At 43.7% G+C, this 9139-nt stretch overlaps 1 pseudogene; it reads right to left on the bottom strand.

The window, feature by feature from the left end:
* Positions 1-4961: 4961 nt before the first annotated feature.
* LOC119284316 lies at positions 4962-6217 on the bottom strand (annotated as a pseudogene).
* Positions 6218-9139: the final 2922 nt, after the last annotated feature.

Here is a 9139-nt window from a genome sequence, read left to right as displayed (position 1 = left end):
GGTCCCATTCAACAGTTTCAAGGTCTTCGTCCTCACCCACCGCGTCATCATCCACACGGACTGCATTATGAGCCTCATCTTGGTTTTCAGCCCGAGGTGCCCCTCGTAAATTCTGAATAACATCAGAATATAGCTTCTCTTCATCAACCCCAGAATTGTAGTCATCAGGCTCCACTTCAAGGGGGACCCTACTGCTGTTGCCCACACTTGTCGAGCCACCACGTCGCCGTGCACTAACTGAACTGTTCTGGCTAGAGATGCCATTACGACGACTTGGTTCTCCACGAGATGTTGCACCCGTCATACTTGGTCCAAATGCCTGCTCAAGCACATCAACTTGCAGCCTACCATGAAAATTATCTTTCTCTTTATGCCTAACAAACATGGTAGCTAGCTCTTCATCATTACTAATTGTCACCCATTTCTTTTCCCCATCATAGTATTTGTATACCACTTCATCAAGCAAACCCCAAGGATATTGGCTACAAATTACCTCCCCAAATTGTCTGAAACTCCAATTACTAGCCATTGGCAAACGATAATCAAAACCTCCTTGGTATTTCTTCTTATCCTTTGCATCGAACATGTACCGGTCCCTTCTAATGTGCACCAAGAAAGCAAACCGCAACTCCATCCTAACCGGCGAAAAACAGAGACGCAATCAGCACACTAATTGGGCAAACCTACTCGAATTGAATCAAGTGTTCAAATGCACAACTAAGCTTAATCTAATCAGGAGGCGAGACTCACCCCTCGGGAACCCAGTCGTGGACGCGGCGGATCTCTGGCCCGATGCCTGCCTCGCCAAATACTCCGGGGTTGCTGTTGCTCTCCATTTCGCCCTAGGGTTCTTCCTCCTAGTTCAAATAGCTCCAGCAGCCCCCCACCTTTGAACGCTCCGGCCGGGCGCACGGAAGGAGGCCGCGCCGCGGGTCGAGCAGGTGGCGGGCGCCCCACCCGTTGCGTCGCAGGAAGGTGGCGGGCATCGTAGGTAGCCGTGAAGCGTAGGCGCAGGACGGTAGCGGCGGAGCAGGCCGTGCAGCTGGTGGCGGGGCAGGTGCTGGCCGCAGCGCAGGTGGCGGCGGCGGCGGCGGCGCAGGACAGCCGGCCGACGGATGGGCAGAGTGAGCTAGAATCCTACGAATGATTTGGGGATTTAGTTGCACGGGCCTACATGTCAGCTCCGGACCCACGTCCATGCGGTCACACGTGTAAGCTCCGGACCCACAACCACTAACGCTGCCGGATGGAATGGACTCAAATATGGCCGTTTGGCCTCGTCATAGTTGTTGTGCATGGACTAGGGGAAAAACCGAACACAACTCGCATCTGAGGGCAAAACTGAGCAGACGGACACCACTGAGGGCAAAAAGATAATTAACCCATTGCAATTTTAAGGTGCTCTTTCGAATAAAAATTCTGAAGCTCCGACAATGGACTGGCAAAGTGTTTCTTCCATCCAAAAAAGCTTTCATCCGCCGTTGTCTCCCTTAGTACAGAGATGTCACAAAGGCTCGCACACCATTATGTCCGGAGCTCCTCATGAATGAAAATGCATTGACAAGATGCACACGACTTGGTTCTGAATCATCATCTGAACTTTGGCTAGGTGCGGCATCAGAATCATGCTCACCATCATCATCATCAAGTTGTCCAATGAAATCCTCCTCCCGGTCTGTATCCTCTTCATAATATGGGTCATCGCCTATACTTGTTCGCAAATCATTTGTTACATTAACATGACTCGAAGGTGTAGCATGTGACATGTCGAGATCAGCAGCACGCGTACTAGATTCTGGAAAAGCACCGGCAGAGGTTTGCTGTAATGAGGAAGGCATTGCACTTTCAAACCTTCGTTTTTGACTTTTAGTTCTTGGGATATTGCTTGCAGCATTGACTTGGCTCAACATGTCTCGATTTGGCATGATGTTAACATATAGCTTTATCACATGCCCTGTTGTTCGAGACTTGGTCTTCTCAAAAATCATGGTCCATCCTCTTTCCTCATATATTGGAACTAATTGAAAATAATGCGGTCCAGGAGTTCCAATATCCAAGCGAGCTTGAATATTCAGGTCGTACTGATCATCACCATGTCCAAGTCCTCGACATATCTCACTCTTGACATCTTCAAAAGTGGTTTCTTCGGATGCTGGAAAAGTTACTTTGGGAGGAACACTATAAGACACGCCCGTGGATCCATGTTCGACTTCACCATCCACATATACCAGTACGATTAACATGCTATTATCTTCACCTGCTAACATGAACATGTAAGGAGTAAATATGACAACCTTACATTGATCTACTACCGACTATGTAAATTTGTTTTTTTGCAACCTACAAGTTAGAATAGAAACCAAGTCATCTACACATTGTTTACTTAGAAGTCATTGAATCAATTGGACAAAGACTGAAACCAACAGAGATGCAAGACACCTTATCACAAATCACATGCGCCAACCACGAGATAGATTGGAGGATCTTAACCGCGAGCCGGGAACAAGAGAGATAGGGATGCCGTGATGATTAGAGATGTCGACTGTTGGAGGCTAGTTAGCACATGGCGAGGTTGAGGAGCGATGAATCCATGCGTACTAGGGTTTACTGGCGACATAACATCCGTCTATTAGAGGAAAACGACTCGGTTTAATCTATTTAGAGTGCAGGCAAAACCATTGGCGTCCAGCTGTGGACGCTGTTTTCCCTCGCGTTCTTCCTATTTTCATATTTCGGCTAATCCTTTCCCACTATCGTAATTACGTCATTACTAATTATTATTAATCAAAAATAGGGTTCTTGTACATGTGTAAAATATATCTGCATCTGTCAAGGAAATTCAGAAAATTCTCCAGAAGTTTATTCCACAGGAACATAGCCTTCATTCCATCATAAAATAAAATCAAGAGGACAATCCAACCAAATAAACAGTGCAGATCTTGTATCCTTTACAGGCAAGAGCACTCCATTAGCCTACGCATAGTCTGGAAAGCCACACCTGAAGAGCTGGTTACAGCAAGGAGACATTGCTCGCCTAAGCCTCAACAGCAGCCTTGTGTCCTCAGGACTCACTCGGTTGCTTGTCTGAAACTTAAGAACAATACAAGTTGTCTAGGCAGCTTTAGCTCACCATATATCAACATGAATCTTTGCTTCCCCTATCGCTCCCTTCTTCATGTTACAGGTGCCTCCAAAAATAATACATTTGAATAGCCCCAATTGAATTAACACAAGGAATCAGCGACCATGTTTAATAATGCATTTTATTATCTCAACTTGCACTCAGAAATATGGACAGTAACAAAACTTCAGAAAGACACATGAACATCAAGCAATAAATGTTGCAACAATAACAATCACATATATAGCAAAACTTCAGAAAGATGTTTGGCGATTCGGTCAGCAAATCAGGGCTGCAAAAGCACCAGGAGAAAGACACATGACCTGTTGCAAAAAGCATCAGCATTCAGTCAAGAATCAGGGTTCCAGAAAACAATATGAAACCATATATTAATATACAAGACGATAAGTCAGACCATTGTTTCGATCTACCAAGCCTTCATACTTCTTGCATCAGCATATTTGTTCCCCGGAGCACACTTAGCCAGCTCGGCGGATGGAAATGAAGAGTTCAGGAGGGTCCAATAGTTCAGGCATGCCAGGAACAGCCGAACAGTGTTGGTGGCTGTACTAGTAATAGCAGTAGCAGGCTAGTAGTCATACACCAGCAAATGATGGTAATCAACTAATCATCAGGCAACTACATCAGAACAGAACGGCCCAATGAGAAAGCCAAAATATTTAAGTGCATACCTTAACATGAAAACAAAACATCACAACTGTTCGCAAATTACATCAATCTGAGTGAGTTGCCATTTTTTTCTGACAAAAGGTAATATATCTACTTTCTACTTGAATCAATTCAGTTGATACCTAGACAACATCATAAGAAGGGTGCAGAAATAATCAAGTGATAACTAAAGTTGCATTTTCACTAACTTACAGAAGTTGTGTCAAATTGAGATCGGAAAATTATAAGCTAACTGGCTAACAGGTTAAGGTGTAAATGCATGGACAGTACTTCGGTCGATGGATGAAACAAAGCAGAAATAAGGTTGCATTCATTCTATTTTGTGAAATAAGATTGCAAACAAGGCTGTTATGCATTGGAGAGAACGAAGCTGAAGTTTCATTGAAAGCAAATGAAACTTCACACTACGTATGTTTTAGACAAAAGACAGGGTAGAACAACTTTTGAGTTCAATTTAGAAACAAGAGCACCCATATAGTGCTTTGGAGAAGACATTTGATATCCACAGTAAATGCCCTGTCCTGGCATCTGCCAAAAAAAAAATCCTATTTTCATACGTGAAGCACAAGCTTATGAGATACGCACCTTTGTCTTATCACCTGAAGTAACAAAAACAGATCAAATGCGCGCACACCAAGCACAAAATATTTCCATCAAATCATGCACCTTTATTTCATTTTGTTGGCATTAATGCAATACCTCTGGTTAACAGATCCAAAGTTCAACTGAATTCAATTGCTACCGAAAATATAAGTAAAGATAACCTGCTCAAAGGCAGTGCTTTAGCAAAATACTGAATGAATGAGGTTGAGTAGACATCACACCAGTAACTGCTCTGATTGAACCTTTTACTAAACTACCAAGTTCACAATCTGCACTAGCATTTAGGATAATCATAAATAACTGATTGTTATGGACAAGAAGGCTGGTTACAGTATAATTTAGCCCCATGGGACTAATACATCCATGTCAAGAACAATAGCCAGTGCTAGGCAAACAAGAACAAGAGTAACGGTGTTCTTTGGAGTTAACATTATGCTTAATCTGTAGGTTTACGAGGCATTGCTCTGAACTGAAAACCAAGAAAGAGGAGTGAAAGCACCAACAAATTGAGCGGCATGATTCAAGTAGATTCAGAGGTACGCACAAATAGTTCAGCCGATAGAAAAGCCAATTCTTGGAGGAAGCATTGAAGGTAAAGCTACCGCCCATTTGCATCTGCTAATGACTCTGAGAACAGAGGAACATAGGGTAGAAATCGTTGTGTACTGTTTTTCTCAAGATTGAGGATGCATCCAAGTTTTTGATGTTGCATATTGTACGCTACCAAGGTATCACCTCCACATGGAACCAAGAAAATGGTGTCGCGGTCTGGATGGATCCCAATCACCCTGTAATTCTTCACAGTCATGCCCATTAGCTTATCGATGTTGGCAGTATGTTTCAGGACCCATTCTTTACTATCACAATCCTTGAGGCACCAGAGTTATATCTCAGAAACTAGGATGTTGTTGTTATCATTGTCGGAAGCTATAGCATAGTGTAAGCACACCTGGGACGATCCAATCATAGCAAATCTTTGGGCATACGGCACACTGATGGTCTTCCACACTTTCCCAGCCATGTCCACTGCCAGCAGCACATGGTCGGAAGGAAGCCTATCAGGTAGAGCATGCCGTCAACAAAGCCACATCTAGTCTTGGAGAACAGTGTAACTTCCTCAGCCATCACACAGTCCCTATGACTCCAGGCTCCTGCCCGCGACGAGTAGATGCTGACTCCTGTCACGCTCCATGAGTCTGCCTCCTCGAAACAAAGAACATGGAAATGGGATGAGACCGCCGTATCAAAAGCCAGACCTGCCACACGGCTACGCCCTTTCGCCGGCTCTTGTGGTTGAGGTTGAGGGGGCAGCTCCACCCAGCTGCCAGTGGCAGGATTGCACACGATAAATCGGCAATCATCCTCTGTCCAATCCCAAGGGGGCAAATTCTTGGTGTAGCCGCGGTAGAGAAGGAGGCCATTGCAGGCGTCTACTTGCTCCATGTCCTTGTACTTGTTTGGCTGCAGGTAAGGAAGGGAAGGGTCGAACGGAGCTGCGCCACAGGAGACGCAGGCGAAGTGGTGGCGATACGCGCTGCCGCAGAAGGACGTGTGGAGGAAGCCGGCGAGGGTCTGGGGCAGCATCTTGCGGTTGGCCGGGTCGGCGATGAGGTCGCGCCAGAGTACGGAGACACACTTGAAGCGGTGGAGGGAACTAGTAGGGAGGCGGGAGAGAATCTCGAGGATGAGGTCGTCGGTAAACAGCGAGGCCGCTTCCGCCGTCGCTCCCGGATAGCTGCACAGCGCGGTCTTGATCTTCTTCTCGAGACTCCTCTCCTTCTCCTTCTCCGTCTCCGCCTCCATGGAGCTGAATCTAGAGGGAGTAGGCAGGGGACACGGGGACAGGGATCTGCAAAAGGAGAGAGGAAATACTCGACCAGGTAGTTGGTGGTTGCGATCTTCGCCGTGGTCAGTCAGGAAAGGTACCTTAGTTCAGGGCGTGGGGTGTTGATTTTGGGGTGAACGGACGTACCCTTTGGGGTAGCCGGTTGCGTGTTTATATACACGGGAAGAGCCTCCGTGGTGGCGTATACAAGGAGGATACGTATTGGGGTAGAGTACTACTCTATACCCAATACGTATAGTACAATAACTCTAATACCCCCCTTAATCTAGACCTGGGAGAGGTTTAGATTACGTTTAAACTCATCTAATTTTTTTACACATAATGTTTTTGTAAAACCATCTGCAATCTGATCCTTGCTTCATATGAACCTGACATCAAGTTGCTTGCGAGCAACCCGTTCGCGAACAAAGCAGAAATCTATCTCAATGTATTTTGTACGGGCATGAAAAACTGGATTGGCAAACAGGTAGATAGCACCAAGATTATCACACCATAGGCATGGTTTCACCTGAAGGGAAACACCAAGTTCACGAACTAGTGCTTCAACCCAAATAAGTTCAGCAGTGGCATTTGCAAGAGCTTTATATTCAGCCTCTGTACTTGACCTGGACACAGTAGGCTGCTTTATGGCACTCCAAGAAACAAGATTGGGCCCAAAAAATATAGCAAATCCACCAGTAGAGCGTCTATCATCCAGATCACCTGCCCAATCTGCATCGGAATAGGCACTGAGAAGGGTGGAGCTGGATCGCTGAAAGGTAAGACCAACCTTACTTGTGCCCTGAATATACCTCAAAATACGTTAACAGCAGTCCAATGTGCAGTAGTAGGAGCATGAAGAAACTGACAGACCTTATTAACTGAAAAAGAAATATCAGGGCGAGTCAGTGTCAGATACTGAAGTCCCCCAACAATGCTTCTATAATGTGTAACATCCTCAGATCCAAGAGGAGATCCATCTGTCAAGCGTAATGTTTCTGTAGTGGAGAGGGGTGTTGGACATGGCGTGCAAGAGCACATACCAACACGAGCCAGTAAGTCCGTAGCATATTTTTCCTGAATTAAAAGCAGCCCATTGGACTGTTTGTGAATCTCAATACCTAGAAAATAATGAAGATCACCAAGATCCTTGAGAGCAAAATCCAAACTTAAGCGATGAAGGAGAGCTGATATAGCCAAATCAGAGGAGCTTGCAACAATGATGTCATCAACATAAATTAAGAGGAACATAGTGAGTCCTGGCTTATCAAAAAGGAACAATAAAGTATCAGCTTTGGACGGAAGAAAACCCAGTATGTGTAACTTGGAACTCAAGCGAGAGTACCAAGCTCGAGGAGCCTGTTTCAGACCATATAATGCTTTATCAAGTCTGCAAATATAATTTGGATTAGCGGAAGACTGAAAACCTGGTGGTTGTTTCATGTAAACCTCCTCTTCCAGAACACCATGTAAAAACGCGTTCTTCACATCTAGCTGCCTTAAACTCCAGCCTCGAAAAACTGATATTGCAAGAACAATTCTGATAGTGGAAGCCTTAACAACAGGACTGAAAGTATCTTCGTAGTCAATACCATATCTCTGTTTGAATCCTTTTGCAACAAGACGTGCTTTGTACACTAGTAGAAAAAGGACCTAATGTGAGACACATTAGTGCCGGTTCGATTTTGGCCCAGTACTAATGGTACCATTAGTGCCGGTTCGAACGGCTATGCATTAATGCCGGTTTGTTTTGAACATTTAGTACCGGTTCGTGCCACGAACCAGTATTAAAGGGGTGGTGGCAGGCTGGCGTCAGGCTGGGGCCCCGCGATCACCTTTAGTACCGGTTCGTGGCACAAACCGGTACTAAAGGGCTAACCTTTAGTACCGGTTCGTGTCACGAACCGGTATTAGAGGGGTTTGACCTATAGTACCAGTTCGTGGCACAAACCGGTATTAAAGCGAAATTTTCAATCTCTACCCCCTGTATATCGCCATTTCAGTTTTGAAAAATACAAAAGAAAATGATAAAAAATTCAAAAAATAAAATTCTTTGAGATGTAGTTATATTACTACATCTACTAGTTAGGAAAATTAAAAAACTTAAATTTGGACATGTTTTGCAAAAAAGTGTAGGGAAAATGTAAAACGGTTATAAGTTTTGCATACGATGTCGGAAAAAGAATGTATAATATATCAAAAAATTCAGCACGAAAATCCGCATCCGATTTTGACAGCCTACAGCCTGTTTGCAATTTTTTTGAATCCTCAAATTCCAAAAGGAGAAAAAGATATGCTCAAATTTAAGTTTTTTTTAATTTTGCTTAAATCTGGTCAAACTACTTATTCAAGAAGTATTAATGTTACTACATACTTATTCAAGAATATTAGTGTTACTAAATAATTATTTCAATTTTTTGAATTTTGGTCAAATCTGGTCAAACTATGGTCAAACTCTGGTCAAACTATGGTCAAACTTATTTAAGAAATATTAGTGTTACTAAATAATTACTTTTTTTTAGAATAATAGTTTCAAACTCAAACGGTGAAATGTGTGACCTAATGCTCAAGCTAAACTGCTGAGGGTTAATAGGATTTACAGCTTATATTTGTCAGGAAAACAACAAGTGCAGACTTGAAAAGTAGGGGGAATAGAACTCCGAAGTTAAGCGTGCTCAGGCTGGGGCAATGAGAGGATGGGTGACCGGTTGGGAAGTTAGACGATTTGGAATGAGTGATCCACACTTGAGTAGTTAAGAGGGGCGATTAGAGACTAAATCATCAAATAATTCAGAAAATTGAAAATCGAAAAAAAATCAATTTTTTTTAAAAAAAATTAAAAAAAAATTCAAAAAAATAGCTTTAGTACTAGTTGGTAACACCAACCGGTATTAAAGGTC

Source organism: Triticum dicoccoides, chromosome 4A (assembly GCF_002162155.2).
Source record: "Triticum dicoccoides isolate Atlit2015 ecotype Zavitan chromosome 4A, WEW_v2.0, whole genome shotgun sequence".
Taxonomy (NCBI): Eukaryota; Viridiplantae; Streptophyta; class Magnoliopsida; order Poales; family Poaceae; genus Triticum; species Triticum dicoccoides.
Note: the sequence above shows the minus strand (reverse complement) of the source record. Positions and strands in the feature narration are given on the sequence as shown.